This window comes from Gastrolobium bilobum, unplaced genomic scaffold, assembly GCF_033153095.1.
Source record: "Gastrolobium bilobum isolate Gb01-03AN ecotype WA unplaced genomic scaffold, APGP_CSIRO_Gbil_v1 utg909, whole genome shotgun sequence".
Lineage (NCBI taxonomy): Eukaryota > Viridiplantae > Streptophyta > Magnoliopsida > Fabales > Fabaceae > Gastrolobium > Gastrolobium bilobum.
Genome location: NW_026895707.1, coordinates 1,627,992 through 1,638,208, shown reverse-complemented (window position 1 = coordinate 1,638,208; position 10,217 = coordinate 1,627,992).

Below are 10,217 nucleotides of genomic sequence, written 5' to 3'. Positions count from 1 at the left end.
TTAAATAACATCATCCACAAAGATGAAATATGACAAAGGGACATCCAATTGCAGCCTTTTCATGGGACTCATAGATTCTTCTGGTGAACTTTATGCTCTGAAACATACTTTGATAAGAGGGTTTGAGATGCTATATATGTTTGAAATAATGCGTTCTTCGACGTCTATGATAGTATAATTCACCTCAAACCCTCTTATCAAAGCATGTTTCACAGCATAAGAACATATTTTTAATGCAATATATCAAAAGTTTTGTATTTTTTAATGCAACTTAAAGAATATTATATTCTCATCAATCTCGCTCACACTTTTATATTGTGGCACTTTCTTTTCTCACAATATTATACACTATTTTTTGAAACACTTGGTAGAAAATATATATTCTACTATGACATTAAGTGTTCTTATTTATAAATGGACTAATCAACTTTGGTACCATCATTAATTTCAGACCATGACTTATAAGATAAAGTCTCATTGTTGCAAATTCAAATTGTGTTTGTGAGAGATAAAATATGCCAAATAAGATGTCATTGCGTAGATCTCGAAAAGTTATGTCGAATAAAAAAAAAAGAATTATCTGATTTGGATACTTGAATCAAAAGTTATATATGGCCTTCAGATGTTTTATGATTAAATTATTAATTTTTTGTGCCATGTGTCAAAACCAGACGAGTCACGCCTAAATTAGGCGTGAGTGCTTCTTGGATGATGCCTAACTTAGGCGTGACTGGTGATGCACAATCTGGGCGTGACACACTGCTATACACACGTAACTAGTTTCAAAATAACAATAAATTCGTAATTTTTTATTTAAATTACAATAAATTAATTTTTTTTGCCATGCTGGTGATAATTTGGTTTTGAAAAGACTATGTTTCCCTACAGGTTCATATGGCCAGACAAAAATGGGGTGGTTCATTTTCCAACATTAAAACTTTTAAAAGAAAAGTTAATAATTAATGATATGTCATTCTTTAAGCAGAATATATTAAAAGATTAAATCAAAGTTAAGATTTATATTTTAATTTAATATCTAAGAGCAGAATAGCTGAGATTTGGAGAAGATCCAACAATTTTTGCTTGAGAACTGATGAATGAACCTCTCGATGCACCTCATGAAACTCCTCAAGTGATAAATTGCAGGATTCCCCCTCCAAAACATTTGCCTTCTACCGAAAAAATAAGAATGATTTTATGGACTTGTGGTATTAAATAGAGACTATATAAAGTTGTTTGTAATATCATATAATCACAACATACAATTGATCAGTTCTTTCCATGATATCACATTTTGCATTTAATTAAGTTAAAAGAAATGGCATTCTATGTGAAGAGCATTGATAAACTCAAAGTTTATCATGAAAACTTAGTTATTTGGCTAAAAAACATAGAGTTTGAGTTATTAACTCATGTGAATGACTTTTTCTTATTTGGTAGGATAATTAACTTGAATTGGAGCATTGGAGCAATGGTTAAGTTAGAAGGAAATAAAGCGATAAATGATGACCAGCCATTTAGTGAAAATCTCTATAAAGCTATCTTCCAGCCAATTTTTAGCATCACATACAATGGATTTAGATCTCGTATTTTGCATAGAAGTTGTAGATCTCTTGTTTATCTTTCCAACAAGACTAAGATCACATAAATTGGATGAGTATAAATCAAATTATGGCCAAAATATGAAACCATGTTTTGCTACCAAAAAACGCGCTCAGGCCCGTTTTAACACCCAGTTGCAACCCAACTAAGGTCCATTATAGGATTTTCACCCAAAGTTAGGGTTCCTATACATATTTAATCTAATTTTCAGAGGAAATTCATAATTCTTGGGTGGCAGAAAAGAGGGGAGAGGCAAAGGAGCTCTGTTCTGAAGCGGAGAAGGTGGACGAACGGTCACGGCTTCGCCTTGGAGACCAGTTACCTCGTTCTTTATGCTTTTATTTATTTTCTTGTTATCTCTTGTTCTTGATTCTTTGACAATGCTAGGCTAAGTTTCTTTATTTAGTTAGGGTTAGATGAAACCAATGGATTCTTAATTTTATTTATTCCTTTCTTGTAATTTGATAGTCAACTTTATATTATGCATTTAATCTATTTTCCCTTGACTAGCTTTGTTTATTAACTTATCACTCATAAATAAACACATGAATCTTACATGAAAATAGGAATGTTAGTGTCATAATTCTGATTGATTAATTGTTAGGGTTTGTATGATCCAGACATAACTTATGAATCCTATGACTTTACGATTCTTTTTCCTAATACTTGCTCTAGCAGAGATCACTAAGGGATTAAGATTTTGAATAGAGTAAAAGCTTAAATTTCAAAGAGATTGGAATTTAATTAATTTAGAAAAAATCGTCAATAACATGTTCTTGAATGTCAATTATAGGAAAGGATAAATTTATTACGAAGAAAATGGCGAAATCAAATCCCTAGCTAAGCTTGATTTTAATTAATTTTAAATCATTCTTGATTATGTTCTTGCGTTCCTTATTATTGTTCTTGATCTTGTTAATTTAGTTTTATAATTCTGTTTTAATTAATTTATAATCATATTATCAAGAAAACCTTAAAGATTAGTCCAACTTTGATTGCGTAGATAAGTTAGTGCTTGGTACATCAATCCTCGTGGGAATGACAACCCGACTCTTTTTCACTATATTACCCTTACGACCAGTATACTTGCCGTGATCGCAACAAGTTTTTGGCGCCATTGCCGGGAATTGATTTTTATCAACATTAATCATATCTATTAAATCCTAGATTGACTCATTTTTTATTTTATTTGTTTATTTTTATTTTATTTGTTTATTTTTATTTTTATTTTTATTTTTATTTTTACTTTTATTGTTAGTGTAGTGGAGCCGTTAGTTGGACCTACTTTGCCATAGTTTATCTGGTATATGCAACTGTGAGACACTGTTGACCTCAGTACCTTATAGTACGAACCAGAGTTAGGAAGAGTAAAAATAAAAAAATAAAAAAGATTTGTTTCTCTAAGAGATACCATCAACATCATGTTGATCAATTCGAAATTCCATCAGATTTGGAGGAAGAATTGCTCGACATTGAATGTAGAGGGTGAACATGCAGAGGATCCTCACAATCTGATAGATCAATTTCTGAATTTCTACAGTGGCATAAGGATAGAAGGAGCCACTGAAGACTCCATTAAGGTCCATTTGATTCCCTTCTTTCTGAAAGATAAAGTTAAGACGTGGTTGAAGTCTCAACCTCGACGAAGCATTTCCACATGGGAGGACCTGAAATTCAAATTTTGGAGCAATTATTTCCCATCATCTAAAGTAAAAAAGGGCTAAAGAGGAGATTGACTACTTCGCACAAAAGAAAGGAGAATATTTACATCAAACTTGGGCTAGACTTAAAGGATTATGCAAAAAACCCGAATTACCTTCCTGAAGATTGGCAATCGGCTCGCACTTTCTACAATTGTCTATGCCCACTTTTAAGAATAAACTTAGATTTAGCAATTGGAAGACCGTTTTACAACACTACGAAACCTGAAGAAACTCCAGCGCTGATCGAGAAAGTGGTTTACGATGAATACCAGGAACTCAAGGCCTAACCAATAGCTGAACAAGAAGCTCAGTAGGAGCCATTGATTCTAACTTAAGAGGTCTGTATAGAAAATCATCTCGTCACACATTCACAACAAGATATCCTCTCCCACTAAAGAAAAGCACTCTTGCAATTCGAACAAAAGATGAGATCCTTATTCAAAACTCGAGAGGCACCCGTCAGAGATTCACTGAAGATGTTGAGGAGAATTCGCACTTGTAAGATCACGATATGGAGAAAGCTAATGAAGAATCCGAAACCGAGGAGGAATCGGCTGTAGAAGAAGAATTTGAAGTTGAGAAATATTCTGAAGTGTGGGAAGAGCAAGTGGATGAAATTTATACTGAAGAAACTCCCCTTCCAATGGAGATTACCCTCCCGCAGTCCCATGATAAAACACTAGAAATGAAAGAGTATGGAACTAAAGAAGATGCAAACTATGAGGAGTGTAAGAACCTGCAGCGTTAATTAAGGGAATTAATTAAATATATTGAGATTAATGAAATAATTTCATAATTGACCCTAATGATTATGAGAAGGCCTGAATAATTATAGAAAGTTTATAATTAATAATGTTGAAAGTCGTTTTTCTGACGAAAAGTGCAGATACCGGTTCTGCTCCACGATATAAATGTGTACCGGTGAAGTATCCTGAAAAATTATAATAAGTGTGGGAATATTCCTAGAATAATATATAGGACCATCATAACAAGTTTCAAGTCAAGATAATGAGAACTAGTGCCAGAACTGATATTGGCTATGTAAAAGCGCCTACCGGAAAGGTACTGCGAAAAATAAAATAAAAATATGACAAATCCTAAAAAAATGAGTAGGTTCAGAATCTAAAGTTTTAGATTAAAATGATAAGCGTAGCTATTAGTGCTAATACAGTGTGTTTAAACTTAAAGTGCCTATATATACTCATTTTAGCCCAAAACCCTAGGCCAAATCTGTTGCTACGTGACACTCTTGGAGGGGCTGATCAGCTTGGCACTGTTTTATTACTTTCTCCTCCATTCTTGTGAGCTAGAAACCATTTCCTTCCTTTTCTCTTCACCAAAACACTATAGCTTTTGAAAATTGGCCTTGGGAGGGTGTGGAGTGTCTCATTTCTGAGATTGTAGCCTTTGTGGTGAGGTGAAGTTGCTGACTTTGGGGATGTCATTCGGAGTTTGGGTGAGTAGAGCCTTGTTCTTGTCATTTAAGACTCTAAGAAGCCACCTTTGGAGAGAATGGTCCAACCTTGTAGTACATTTTCGTGACTTGACAAAGTCAGAACCTTTGAGCCTTGTTGGGAGCTCCAAGGAGGAGTCTTTTTCTGAGTTTGAGACCTTGAGGTATATCATGGCCAAAGTCTTTGTTATTTTCATGTTTTAAGCTTGTTTAATCCATTAAAAAGTGAAACTTGGACCATTTGAGTTAAGGACTGAGATTCTGAGTTCATAATATGTTATTGAACATCTGTTTAGGGAGTCATTGGACTCCCGATCGTATTTGAATCCTTATGGAATTATGCAGATGTTAGTTCGAATTTCTGCATTCTGTTGGATAAGTATTCGAATAATTTTCAGGTAGTATTCGAATACTTGTCCTCTGGTAGTCAAATACTCTTTGCTGGAGTATTGTGATACTTTTCTGGGAAGAAAGGTATTCAGATACCTTTGAGTAAGTATTCAAATACTGGGTAGTATTCGAATACTTTTGTGTTTGTATTCGGATACCAGATGGTATTGGGATACTGGGGGAAAAGTATTCAGATACCTTGTGGTATTCGAATACTTTCTGGAGACAGGGAGTATTTGAATACTCATCGAGGAGTATTCGAATACCTCCTGCAGAAACAGCATGAAATGACTTAAAATGAGCCTTAATCACCTAATGGAATCTTGAGCAATGATTATTGATGATTAATTATTGTATAAACAGATTGTGATTGTGCTGTTTGTGAGCATTGAGCTAGTGTGAGCTTGACTTGGATAGTTAGCTTGCAAGGTAAGCTTTCGTGTCCTCGGTTTAGCCATTGTTGGTTCCACCATACCCCATGGGGGAATGGTTTATATGCATGATGTGTTTTTATGTATTGGTTATTTGAAATGCTTTTGAGCTGTTAAGTGCAAATGCTTATGATATCTATGTGATGTTTCACCTAGACAGGATGTGATCCTGTGGGCAGGTACGACATGGACGTGTACTATGTGGGTAATAGACGTGTGTAAATCCTGTATTTCTCTGGCCAGTAGAATAGTTAACTCACATGACAAGATTATCTGCTGCATTGAACTAAATTGGAACTTATATTGTTAAACTGCTTTTAGAACTTATATTGCACATGTAAGAGAGCTTGGGGTGGAGAAATCCTTGAGCTTGTTTAGATATCTCACCGCACGTTTGGGGCGCTTATTTTTGGTTCAGGTAATCCAGGGGTTGAGACCTCTAGCGGCAGGAGGCCGAAGCTTAGTTGATTGATATGCTTGCTGATTATGCTGATGTACCTGTTTAGTGACTATGCGTATTTCATTACCATGTTATTTGTGCTGAGACTTGTTTGGGCTTGTTGCCTTATTTGGTGAGCATGTGGATTGTCCATGCCACATTGATTTATGCTTTGTTTATTTAGACTCTTTATGCATAATGAATCAGGATATTCTCTGGACTACGTGTTGTAGATCCGTGAGTAAATACACATCTATATTATGAGGTATTTCAGTTAGTTGTTGAATTGCAATTACATTACAGGTAATGTTTTGAAAAAGAATTAAGTAATCAACTTGGTAATTGATAATGACGTTATAATTGAAAAGAAAAAGATATTCCGCATTTTAAATTAAGCGTGGCTTAATACGATGACATGTTAACAAACCGGGTATACACGGGGTGTTACAAGGAGTTAGAGATGAGATCTTCAAATGAGCAAGAATGCAAGGAAGTTGATCTTTTGATTTCAACTGAGGTATCTAGTTAAAGAAGTACTGACACTCCTTATCCCATGTCAGACATGCACGTTAAGCAAACTTTAAGTGATGTTGAGATCGCTGTGAATCAAAGGCCATTAACCTTATTGGAGAAAATGAGAATAAAGCATATAAGGTCTGCAAAGATGACTCTATAATTGCCTGATCGCTCTATTCAAGTATTGGTTAATATTGCTGAAAATGTGTTGGTGAGAGAAAATAACTTTGCATACACAGAAAGTTTTGCAGTCATTGATATGGATGAGGACCCCACTATTTCTCACTTTCTAGAAGAACCATTTTTGGCCACAACAAATGCAGTGATAGTTGAGCTAAAGGATGAGGTGATTCGCGAGGTGGATGGAGACTAGATAAATATTTTTATCTTTGCAATTAATTCTCCATCACTTACATTCTTTCCCTCAGATTTACATGTACAATTTGTTGAAGACAACGGAGGTGGAAGAACAAGACTCGAGAATCCTCATATATTAAGAACTAAGGGGGCATTTGGTAGAGGAAAAAAAAATCTACTGGGAAAAAATAATTTCTGGGAATATGGTGGGAAATTTTTTTTCCCTGCTAAATTACTAAAAGGTGTTTGGTAGGCCAAAGTTTTTATGAGAATGTTGGGTTAATTTTACTGATGCTAAGTTTGGTTGATTGTAAAATATTGTTGGGAATGTTGAATGGAATTGCAAAAATACCCATTTGTTTGAATACATCATCTGTTTAATCATTTCTCAAGGCAGGGAAATTTCGTCCAACAATTTGCTTTATCGTTTCCCAAAGGGTAGGAAAAAATTATACCATGGGTCAGATGGTATTTTTCTTTGAAAAAGTGTAGTGTTGAAATAAATGATGGGAAAAAAATAGCTGGGAATATTTACAAAATCTACATACCAAACTTTGGCAAAAAAATTTCCCCACCCCCAATTCCCGGGAATCCATGCAAAATCTGCATACCAAAAACCCAAGGTTAAGGTAAAGAAATACAAGAAGATGACTATGACCAAGGGAACAAAGCCAACTTTGGTTCTTTGCTACAAGCCACCTTGATCATCTGTCAACGTCAAGCCCGTGACGTTAAACAAGCGCTCGCTTATGATGAACTGACACTTCAAAACACCTGACATGTCATGTCTGACACTCCTACACGCATTGCAGAGACTCAAAAAAGGGATCGAGGGTTGCGTTGCATTTTTAGTTCCAACTATTAGATTCGTTGGATTACGATTACTGTTTTATTGAGTTTAATATAAATATTTGGGATATCTTATGTTTATTTGTAAAATTGATGGATATTATAAGTTTATTTTCATTTTTTTGTTAAGTTATTGAAAATTAAATATAATATACACTACATAAATTAAAAATATTATTTAATATCAAAACGTGTCCTAACGTGTCAAAATCTAACATTTTTTAGAATTGACGAGTAAGAGTGTCGTGTCGTATCCCATGTCCTGTGTCCCGTGTTCATGTTGGTGCAACATAGGCACTCGTTGGGAGGCAACCCAATAGATTTTCTTGATTTTATTTAATTTCTATGTTTATTTGAATTTTTGATTTCATTTTGTTTTCGATCTTTTTATTTTATTTCTTTAGTTTCTTTTTCCGATATCCTTGGTGATGTATATTTGACAATTTTTTGATGCTATTGTTTATTATTTATTGCTTTAACGTGCTCCTCTATGTTGTTGCGCAGTTCTATCTTGTTGATTTTTATCATTTCAACTTATTGTTGAGGACAACAAATTGCTAAATCAGAGAATAGGGGCACACCACCATACAGTAGCAATCAAGACTCCTATCGTGTGTTAGATGAAAAAATTTCAGGGAATTTTCTTCATACTTCTCCTATTATTTTCTTTTAATTTTCTCCTCTCTCTTTTGATTTATTGCCTATTGAAAGTTATGATTGTGCCAATGGAGAATTAATAGAGAATTAATGGAGAATTAGTTAGTGAATTAATTCATAGTGTGATGACTTGTATTTATTTTGATTATGTGAATAAGCATTGATTGAGTGAGTCTAAAAATTAGCAAGAACACTTTAATTTCAGTTTGAATGATTGAGAGAGAATATAGTTAACTGAATTGCACAATCATAGCCATGAGGTTTTGAACCAAAACAGAAAAAAAAAAAAAAATTAGTGTGTAATTCACTGTTGAAAATATTCTAGAACTTGCTTTGTGTCTCCTTGAAATGGTTAGTTGCATGCACTTTTGATATAATTGAGGCACTTTTCTTGTTTTAGCTATTTAGCCAAAAAGCTAACCATTATGATATCCTTTGTATAGCCATTTTGAGCCTAAGCCTGTTTATTCTTGAATAACTTGTTATTAATTAGCCACTCCACATACGTCTACCTTAGATAGGATTGGATTGCAGAATTTTCATGGTAGGGTATAAGCACTAACATTGTGTCTTATAACACTTAGTGGTGAAAAATGGAGATCATGTGAGTTGAGCAAAAACAAAGGATGGAAAATGGTGGAGAAAAAAAAATTATGTTGCCCCTTTAGATTTTGTGCAAATAAAAATACAGAAAAATATATATATATATAAAAAATAGAAAAAGAAAATGAAAAAGAAAAGTTTTGGAGTTGAAAAATAAAAATGCTGACAAAGAAAAGAAGGAAAGAGGGAGAAAATGATTATATGTCAAAAATTGTTTACACTCTTACCATGATCTGTCTGTGTTCTAATTCTTAGCCACATTTTTCCTTATTTATCCCTCCTTTAACCAGGCCCTATTACAACCTAAATAAAGATCTCCTGATTTTCTGTGCATGTTAATTGATTGAGGAAAGTGAAAATATGTTCAAGCGTATGGTAGTATTGATTCAGTGAAAGTTTGAGTGAAACACTTACCCCTTACACACTTGCGTGATGAGTGAATTGATAAATCCAGTGAGGGGTGTGTTTAGATTCAATTTTTCTATACTCTGTCGATTAATCTCTTGCTGTAATTTTATGATTTGTTGCTTTTGAAAAATACTTGATTGGATGCTTGTTATTTGAGCTTGTTGTTTTTGTTAAGTTTGATCACTATGGATTATGTCACTGTCTGATTTTTATATTGATGATTCATTAAGCACAATTTCTATATTATTGCATTTTCCCTCTGTTTTTAAATTAGTCCATTGCTGGGGAATACAATGAGTAAATCTATGAATGATTTGACAAACTAATAGTTTATCATGTTTTTAAGGATGAAAATCACTCTTATATATAGTCAAAAGCATGAAAGCTTAAAGTTATTTGGCTAAAAAGCATAGAGTTTGAGTTATTAACTCATGTGAATGATTTTTCTTGTTTTGTAGGACAATTGACTTGAATTGGAGCATTGGAGCAATGGTTAAGCTAGAAGGAATTAAAGCGATAAATGGTGAGCATCCATTTAGTGAAAATCTCGCTAAAGCTATCTTCTAGCCAATTTTTAGCATCGCAGACGATGGATTTGGATCTTATGTTCTTCATAGAAGTTGTAGATCTCTCGTTTATCTTTCCAATTAGATGAGTATAGCTCAAGCTATGGCCAAAATATGAAACCATGTTTTTGCTGCCAAAATAGCGCGTTTTAACGCGCTCCAGCCCATGGTAGTTAAAATCGGGATTTAAATCTTAAAATCCCGATTTTAACGATTTACTTTTGTTAAAACGATTTAGATTTC